We start from the raw sequence: 10,935 nt of genomic DNA, 5'->3' as shown, positions 1-10,935 counted from the left end.
ATTCTGGGTGTGGACCATTATGACTAATTGGGCTTCTAAACACAATATTCAAACGTCACAAAATGTGGTATACATGGACAACAAGACATAGAATAAGCATGTCATGTTTCCTGGATTTCTGGTGCTCTGAGTGCCAACAACAATTTTTTAAAAATATCAGCCATTTATATCAATGAGAATGAGAAGAGAAGGCCATAACACTAATGTTGTCCACCAGAGGGAGCCACATGATAACAAATCCTTTCAGGTAAACCTTTCATAGTTTAAAATCTCTGTATAAATAGTTCAATTGGTCCACTATGCATAAAATTCATTATAGTTTCATAACTTTAATAAAGTCTTAAACCATCTAAGCCTAATCCGTTTGCAAAAGAAATCATGATCTTCAAAATACCTTCATTTTTATATATCCTAAATACTGAAAACATTTGTTAAGTTTCTAGACATGACTGAATGCATTGTTGTCCAATTAAAATGAAGACAATATTATTTGTGCCTTTCCCATGTTGACTCCTGTCTTGGAGTCAGGATCACACTGCTGGTACTGGCAGTGTCCGGCTCTTTAAGAACTCACTTACACATGATGTGTCACTCATTACCATTCTGTTTCTTTCCAACAAAAAGAGCTTTTTAATGCATTAAAACTCGTGTTGTGTTTCGCTAAAAGGGAATGCTGTATCCATGGAATTGTCATTGCCATATCATGGCACATATGGAGAAATGAAGCATTTGTTTTAATTCTATGTTGCTTGTAGCATTTTAAGACGTATTAAGGCACAAGTGAGGTGTAAGAGGCTGTGCTACACCTCGCACAGTCAGCAGAAGACAGCAGCAGTGCACAGCAAGAGTTGCCATGTGGGGGAACTCAGTTACCCAGAATACTTCAGGCTGATTAACTGGGATTGCCTGCACTTGCCAGGCCGGATGCTTAAAGCCAGACTTTGAGGCCACTCTTTGTCATACCTTTGTAGTGGGGAGAAAATTTGCCTCATGTGGGAACTACTGGGGAAGGGAAGTTGGGTCAGAGCCACTCAAATGCCAGGTGCCCCCTCAGGAAATTCTTTGAGGACGGGGCTCACAACCTAGGTAAAATCATCTCCCACCTTCCCTGCTCCACTTTGGTTGCTCTGCTTCCTTACTCAGCTGAGGTCATTACTCCACTGCGTGGTTCCACTGAGGATATCCCCCTACCCCTCTGCTCTGCAGAAGATATCATTATAGCTCATGGCCTCACCACTCTGTCTCTCTGTTCTGCCTCCAATGTCACTACACCACCGCGTAAGGCCTGACATTCAGTGTATTCTACGTTACACCCATACTGTTCCTCATTATCTCAATATCATTAAAAAATGGACTGTTCTGTCTCAGATGAGTGATGAACTTGATTTTGAAGCTGTGTTTCCTGATGTTGGTGTTGCACTTCCACCAAAAAAGTGTTAGTGAACCTAGTAATCATTTCTACATTTGAATATGATCATGAGGCACATGGCTCTCACTTCACTTATTCTACAGGGTTCGGCAGGGATTTGGTTCAACCTACTAAAGAGTGGAGAAGCGGATACCAGAACTTTGCATGCTGAATGCCCAGTTTTTGTGGGCAGTACGTGGGGTAAATTTCCAGTAAGCACCTCTGCAGAAAATGCTTGGCGTATTTGGTTATTTTTATTAATGTACTCAATTTTACTGAAAATTGGAAACAAAATCAGTGCTCACTGATATCCAAGCAACTTCATAAATCTTTTGTAAATATTTCTTTTAATCTTTGATTTAGTTGCCAATAAGTGGCTCTGCTGTCGGGGACAAGAGTTCAGGAGAAGGTGCACTCTGTACAGGTCCGACTGAGACTGAAAATTGAAACTCTACCTAAAGCAAGCTGAAAAGATTTTCAGAACTAAGATATTTGGCATTGATCAAAGGGGCTGATTAGATTTGTACAAATTTTTTGTAATGTGTATATGAAGAATAAAATACAGAATTGATATGAAAGATAAATATATTAGTTTACTATTTTACAATATTGTGTAATCTCTAGATAAAGGTGATTACTGCACTTCCCTGTTTACTGTTTTATCAAAGGCTTGACACAGTCGATCATGAAATATTGCTGCATAGATTAAATAGATTAAATTGGTCTATTAAATCATTTAAAAATTATTGAAGTAATCTCAGAGAGGCTATTCGGGTTAAATAAAGGCTAAATAAATAAATAAAGAAACAAAATGGCTCTTTCCACAGGTGATGGCTAATTCCCTGCTTTTCTTGTAATACTTGATTTAATCTCCCATCCCTTCAGTTCTCTCATCTTCGTGTAATCTCTAATCAAATATCATTTGTTGGAATACCCCCTCTCATAAAGGGGTCTTCTACTCTCATGTTTAGTTAATCTGTCAAAGAGTTCTAGTCTGTTGTCTGCAAAAATACAACAAAATACAACAAAGATTCATTCTTCTTCCTTCCTGAATTCCTTTCTTAATATCCTTCTGGTGAATGAAAAAACTAAATCCTTTAGTCTAAGACTATTTGTGATGTACACTAATCTAACCTGTTAATATCCCATCTGTGCTAACGAGTGATAATCCCAATAATACAGAACTAAAATAGAGTAAATGAGGTTGAGATCTAGACATGTATTTACAGTTCTCTAGTCTCTTTTATCCCACTAATTTTTATTCAAAACATCCTATTGAATTTGTTTTTTACTGTGTACAACAATAGTGTTTAGTTTAAAGGGTAGACGTGCACGCACCCCTTTGTCCCTTATTAACTTACAACTGCACCACACTCAAAATATCACTCAGACCCTTCATACATGACATTTAAACTTCCTTCACTTTCTGTAAATATCTCTAATCATGAGTAATGCATATGTGTATTTAACTAGTCTAACAAAATTGATCATCTATGAGCTTGGTTTCAATTTAATACAAATTTGTTTCCTTCGCTGAGCGCCATTTGTGAAAGGCGTAAAAAAGTTCCATTATAAATGTATCCATTTCATTTAAACTGTATTTGATCCTATAAAGTTGGTGTTAAGTCTACTCATGTCACGAACTACATTTCCCATCCTGCACTGCGGCCCACAAACATCTCTGCCATGCACTGCAAATCCCAGATCACACACCTGCATTAAATTCACAGCACAATCACAGCTACAGTATAAAGACTTTCAATTCACTCACAGATTGTGCAGTATATGCTCCATTCCTCGTGTTTGTGACCATTGCACTGTCTTATTTAAATATTGAGACTTGTGTTTCGTATACATTGTATTACATGTCCATAGCACACCGTATATAATATATATTTGTATATTCACACATTACTTTATTCTATTCAACAGTCTACGGTTCAGTAAAGAAACAAGTCACTCAAACTACACTGCTGCAAAGAGACTGTAACTGAACTAAACTAATAAACATGTCACTGCAGTGAGACCCACATCAGTACAACAACAGGTCACATCATCAGCAAAAGAAACCACCACGTAACATGCAACACTGTTTGATCCAGACACATGTAATCAATGCAAATCCTAATTCAACATCAACTATTCATCTTATTCTAATGTGAAGGACTCCACACATCTGGAATAGACAGAAAATATGTTACAAAAAGTTTGAAAATAAGTGTAGACTAATATTACCATCAAATCTTACTAATTATTCATCACTGGACATAGGCACTGTTTAAAGAGAAATATACAGCAAATTATTCATCACTGTGCAACACAAATACCTCACGCCAAAAGAGCTTACACTTACACTGCTCAACTTAGAAAAACAGCAGTTACATTATTATTATTATTATTATTATTATTATTATTATTATTATTATTATTATTATTATTATTATTATTATTATGTATTTATTTATTTTTTTGCTTTGAGTTCCTTGCAATCATGACGTGAGTGACCAGTTGGCATGGCAACATCAGGGCACGTAAAGATTTATAGACACATACAGGAATCAAAGATACACAAATTTAGTGATGGTTATTCCAGCTCTTTTCAGTGAGTCAGTTCATTTGGCTCAGCAATAAACTCCCAAACGACTCTTCATTCAGTACGACTAATGGCTTTTATAATTCAGCTAAATTTAGCAATATTTGGACCCATGATTAGTATGTGTGCACATATATCACTTAACTTGTTCAGTGTAGGCTAATTATACTAACCTTTAATTGTACATCATTTTGGATTATGTTTCGCGTAAAAAACTTAAATAATATAAAAACAGACATTATTACCCATGTGTATTAAGTGTTTTATTTAGCTTGATCTATCCAAAACTCAAACCATTCCAAACAAACCACACTCACTACACTGCTGGAGTACAGGTAACAGCAGCGCACCCCTCACTCACGTACTCCAGTTATAATCGAAGGTTCACATTTCAAATTCCTGTTGGAATCTTTCTGACCATGTTCATGTACAGTTTGTATAAGATTTAGTTCCACTTATTCCTACTGATTATTGTGAAATGTTTAACAGAGGTACAGTATATTTTCAATTCAATTAAATTTTATTTGTATAGCACTTTTTACAATAGACATTGTCTCAAAGCAGCTTTACAGAAATATCAACACGGTATACAGATATTAAAGGTGTGAATTTATCCCAACTGAGCAAGCCACTGAGTGGCGACGGTGGCAAGGAAAAACTCCCTAAGATGTTTTAAGAGGAAGAAACCTTGAGAGGAACCGACTCAGAAGGGAACCCATCCTCATCTGGGTAACAACACATATTGTGAAAAAGTTCATTATGGATTTATATGAAGTCTGTATGGCGTTAGGAGCAGCCGTAGTCCCAGCAGTCTGGAATTAGAGAAGATTTGAGCTCCATCCAGAAGCAGAAAGGATCTGGATCTCTAGTATCTCCATAAATTCGTGTGGGGCTCGGCGAAAGGAGAGAGGGAGAAAAAAGATAATTATGACTGCGAAGTAGTAGAACAGAATCTAGTCAGGGTAGGCTTGAGTAAACAAATACATTTTAAGCCTAGACTTAAACACTGAGACTGAGATTTTGAGATGTTTACATAACCTTTGAAAAGAAATTGTTGGTTTTAACTTTGCTTTCTGTTTCCATTGTAGAGTTTTAGCTTATTTATTAAATGATCTGGCAGACAGAAAATGGGAGTGAGAAACTTTTGGTAGGTTTAGTATTGAGCCATAAGTTTAAAAAAAATAATAATGTTGCAGTGGCACGAAGCTCAGTAGAATTTTCTGGCATAAGTTTAATTACCCCAAAGTTCTATGATTTTGCTGTAGCAGTGCCATTGATTTGGGACATCCATCCATCCATTTTCTGTACTGCGTATCCTACACAGGGTCGTGGGGGGAGCGTGGAGCCTATCCCAAGGGACTTGGGGCACAAGACAGGGGACAGCCCTGGATAGGGTGCCAACCTGTTGCAGGGCACAATTGCACACACACTCTCACACACTCACACACTACGGATCGTTTGGAAATGCCAATCATCCTACAACACATGTCTTTGAATTGGGGAGGAAACCAGATCACCTGAAGGAAACCCCCGAAGCATGGGGAGAGCATGCAAACTCCATGCATATGATAGTTGTTGTTGTTGTTATTATTATTATTATTATTATTATTATAATCATTATTATTATTATGAGGATCCCGTTGTGTGCTGGAGACACTTTTCCAGCCTGTCTCTCTACCACACCTTAAAGCATCTTAACATCACAGGACAACAAATGAAAAGAACTATCAGGAACACCACAGAGGCTGCTGAGAGAGCTTCAAGAAGGCTCTGGAGGGTGATCAGCAATTTGGACATAGGCCAGGTCCAGGGAGTCTTAGGATTAAAGACCCGAAACACCCAGTGACTCCAGGTTCCATCACTAATGTGTCCAAGAGCACATTGCAAGATGTTTGAAAAAAACATAATATTAATAATAAAATTAATTAATTAATTCCATAAAAATCAGAAAAGTTGACTGGACTAGAAAAAACATGCACAATGACCATCCAAGCTGTTTTTTTTATTTTATTTTTATTTATTACATTATTTTTGCAGACCCAGCAGATACAGTCAGGTTCATAAATATTTGGACATTGGCAAAGTTATTGTTTTTAAAAATATATATTTTTACCACAGTATATTGGAGTGGAAATAAAATATCAATATTCATTCTTTCATTTCAACTCCAAAATACTGGGTTCGACAGCTAAAATAATAACTTTGTCAAGTAACGAAGAGGAAACATTAGCATTGTCTGTACACCAAAAAAAGAGAACCTCTGTTATGTTAGTATCAGGGTACTGGTATTGCACCTCCCCATAGTCCACCTCCTCTGTATTAAAGGTCATTTTAGATAGCAACTATAGAAAATATAGTAGTTTTAAAAAACAACACCCTACTACACACACGTCTCCTCGTGCTGCAAGTGCACACTGGTTTTGGCCTAGTAGGGCGAGTAAGGGAAATTGAACACAGGTTATTGGGAAAAAATAAAATGTAAAGCAAGGCAATGCTCCTAAGCATACCTCCAAAGTTGTAACGAGTTGTAAAGACAACAAGGTAAATCTACTCGAGTGGCCATCAAAAACACCCTGACCTGATTCCCAAAGAAAATTTGTGGACTGAAGTGAAAAAGCATGTCTGAGCAATGAGGCCCTCAAAACAGTTCTGTCCAGAGGAATGAGCACAAATTACAGCAAATCATCAGAAGCTTGTGGAAGGCTACCCCAAGTTCAATCAATGAACAGGCAATACCACTAAACACTAACAAAGTGTATCTAATTACTGTAATCATTAAGCATAACTTTTAATAATCTGTCATGTACATATGTTTATAGTTGAATCATTTTCAGACATGGTTTGGTAATTCTAGACAACATGGTTCAGGTTAATTGGGAAAGACTGGAAATACAGTAAGTGAAGAAAGGAAAAGTGAAGGGATTTACAGGAAGAGATGCATGAAACACCTCACACCTATGGTTAAATGATGGGTTGGTGGTTAAATGATGGACTGATGGATTTTATCTGTATTAAATGGTGTTTTTATGAAACATCATAATAAGCAGGGAAATGAGGTAGACTGGGAAATATAGAAGTTGCCTACTACTTATTTGTGGAGGTGGGGTTTGGTTGAACATCAGTTTGTTAATGGAGGGCGGAGCCAGGGAAAAGTGAGTGGTAAGGATCTACACCTGTGCAGGATTTTGTAACAGGTGTTCTGTGTTTCAATGAGCAGGATAAAAGGGGGAGAGAGGGGACAGACACCACAGGAGACCCACGTGTCTATATCTGTGCATAGTGAAATAAAATTCCTGAAAAGAGACAGAAATATTGAAGGAAAATAAAGAACTGATTTTTGAGCCTGCTTCCCATCTCCTCATTTTCAGTCCACCCGTATGCAGAGATTTTTACTTAGTGTACTGTGTTCATGTAACCATAGAGATTAAAGCTGTTTATTTTTAAATCCACATTCATACCCAATCTTTTATAGAATTCACTGTAAACAGATTATGTTAAAACACACACACAGAGTTAGAAAATGCCATTAAAATGTAAGTAACATTTATAATTTATTTCTTGCCATACCAGCATACCATAGAATAAAAAAGTAAAATAAATTAGAAAATAAAACCAGCATGAATTCTTAAAATGTATGTACACTAAATAAAACTCCTTGTATATTCAGTATTAGGCCTATTAAGTAATGTTCTATATTTCTCAGTCCACCTTATTCCACTGCTTCTTACGATGTTTCATAAAACACGCACTGTAATGCACAGAAAATCCATCAGTGCATTATTTAACCATGCAGCCATTATATCCTTTTACTTTCCCTCTCTCCACTTATTGTATTTTATGACTGACAATTAACCTGAGCCATGCTGTCTAGAATGACCAAACCCTCTGGTAATTTCCAAACCAAACTAATGATCTGCCTCTTTTGTTACAGTAGCACACCTTATACAGTGGCTTGTACTGATATTATAACTAGAACACCACCATGAGAGAATTACTATTAACTTTATGACTTTAGCAACACTACAGTTCAAAAGTTTGGAGTCACTCAGAAATTGCCTTGCTTTTGAATAAAATCTGAATTTTTAAAATAACATTGATCAGAAATACAGTCATTATTATAGCTGGATTTTTAAGGGAATATCTACATAGGCATGGAAAGGCCCATTTTCACCAACCAGCAACTCCTGTGTTCCTGTGGCACATTGTGTTAGCTAATCTGATTATCATGGTAAAAAGTTCATTCATCATTAGAAAACCCTTGTGCAATGATGTTAGCACAGCTGAAAACCATTGTGCTGTTTAAGAAAGCCTTACAACTGGCCTTCTTTGGGCTACTTGAGAACCTGGAGCATCAGCATTTGTGGGTTTGATTACAGTCACAAATGGCCAGAAAGAAACAGCTTTCTTCAGAAACTCATCAGTCTATTGTTGTTTTGAGAAATTAAGGCTGTTCCATGTCAGAAATAGACAAGAAACTGAATATATCTTACAAAGGTGTGTAGTAATCTCTTCACAGAACATGACATGAATGAAGTTGTTACTTCTATCATGCAGTTCCACTGCAGTGGCTTAGTAGGTGGCTTTGTACTCTACCTATTTGCATTAAAGGAATTAGAAATCATTTTATATTAACAATATTTTCCCCTTCACATATTGAAGCCATGGATTTCTAATAATCTGACAATTATATGAGTGTACGATATTGACCCATAGAGTAGATACAAGTAAAAAGCAGATGCAGTTTGTCAACTTTGCTCATTTATTTATCATCAGTAACCACTTCATCCTGCTCAGGGTCGAGGAGGATCCAGAGTTTATCCAGGATGAATGGGCAAGAGGCAAGAATATATCTTACATCAATCCATCACAGGAGACCACGGACACACACAGACACAGAATCACAGACTCATTCACACCCTGGGGCAAGATAGCCATAGGAGATTCACCAACCAGTAGGTCTGTGTGGTGGGAGAAAACCTGGAGGAATCCTGCACAGACGCAGGGAGAAACTGCAGTTCCACATAAACAGTAACCTGAGCTCAGGATCGAATCAGGGAACATGGAGCTGTGAGGTAAACTGGTTCTACATGAGCCATATTCATACACAATATATGGTAAATCCACTTGAGGAAGGAGTGGGGATGATCATTCATTAATAATTATTAGGGCTGCAACTAACCATTATTTTCATAATCGATTAGTTGGCCGATTATTTTTTAGATTAATTCAGATGGGGCAGGGCAAACTTTCAGTACCATTTCTTCTTATTTGAAATAAAATCCACAAACTGAGTTTTACTTCAGACTAAAACTTTACACAAAGTGTTTGTCCAAAACAGAAAAGAACCCAATACACACCACACACACACACACACACACACACACACACACACACACCAGAATATATATTATTAATTAGGATCGTAGTTTAATTCAGTGCTTTTTGTGCAGCCATGAAAATAATGCATAAATACTATAAAATAAATTATATAAAATTTTGTGTTTGAATTAGACATTACAGATCTTACTCGCGCTACACGCTGTATCAGTGCGTCTACACCGCGCGTGATTGCAACACGGCCTCGTTACTAACACACCACTTCCATTATAATAAACAACAGAATTTACACTGCAAGCGCGCAGATACAGCATATAATGACAATAAACTTAAATTAAACTAAACCTTTTAAGCAGCGTACACCAGTTTCCCCTGCCTCTTACACACAGTGGATATGAACATAACTTTGTGCTTCGCGGTATTTATATAAAATGCTCCCTGCATTTCTGATTTTCTTCCTCAGTCAAGTGATGATTTCTCCTCCATCTGATGGAGACTGACGTCATGTTGGGAATAATAGGTAACGCTGACAGAGAGTAAACTGGAGAAAGTCAGTGTCGGTGTCTCTGAGTGTTTGCTAATGCTAGCATGCGTATGACGTCATGCGTCATCGTGACTTATACTACCGGTTAGTAAAAAAAATCGCTAGTGATACATTTGAGATGATATTACCTTTCTAAAATCCACACAGTAGAGTATACAGACAGTAGAGTACACAGTGCATAGTGTAAGTGTACAGTACTTCATTTGGGACAGAACTTTAGAATTTACTCCCCGAAGCGTGTTTTCTGAACAGAAGTAATGTAAGGCAGACCATCTAGTCCATAATGACTTTTTGACTTTTTTTTGACCCAGTGTAAAATGTTAAAGAGCTATCTCTATATCTCTAGATATAACCATATATATCATTTTAGATGGTATGTTAGATGGTGGTATGCTGTGTTCAATAGGACTATGTGAGCACAAACAAACACTGAAATCTAAGAATGTTTTTTTTTTTTTAACAGATAATTAGTAAAAATGTGTCCGCACAGGTCTTTTAGATCTTTAACATATAACAGGTAGTGCAATAATGGAAAAAGGGTATAAATGTAAACATAACACACTATGACTGAGTATTCAGCAAATTAGCTTATACCAAATATGATCATAGCAGTTATAGTGATAGCAGCCAGGTAAAGTGTATATAAAGTGTATATAGTGACAATAAATTAGATACTATGTTTTTTTTTTATAATACAGTACAGTATAATTCAGTTGTTCTATTAGTGCAATTTCAACCAAATACAGTGAAGTGTAAAAGTTTGTACCCCCTTTGGTTTCTTTTGGACAGAAGGGTGTTAAATGTCCTAAACCCTACAAAATTTGACTGTAAGTAGAAGTTAATTTTATTATCAGACTCAGATATCCATGTTAATATTTTTAATACTGCTCATTACTGTTAAATGACTTGAAAGAATCAACACATCGGATGGTCATGGCAGGACCTTGATTTTGTGGTCAGTAAACCAATTGTGTGTTGATTTTGATGTACGTTTTGGATCACTGTCCTGCTGGAAGATCCAACCACGGCACATTTTAATCTTTCTGGCAGAGG

This window comes from Ictalurus punctatus, unplaced genomic scaffold (genome assembly GCF_001660625.3).
Source record: "Ictalurus punctatus breed USDA103 unplaced genomic scaffold, Coco_2.0 Super-Scaffold_100046, whole genome shotgun sequence".
Taxonomy (NCBI): domain Eukaryota; kingdom Metazoa; phylum Chordata; class Actinopteri; order Siluriformes; family Ictaluridae; genus Ictalurus; species Ictalurus punctatus.
Note: the sequence above shows the minus strand (reverse complement) of the source record.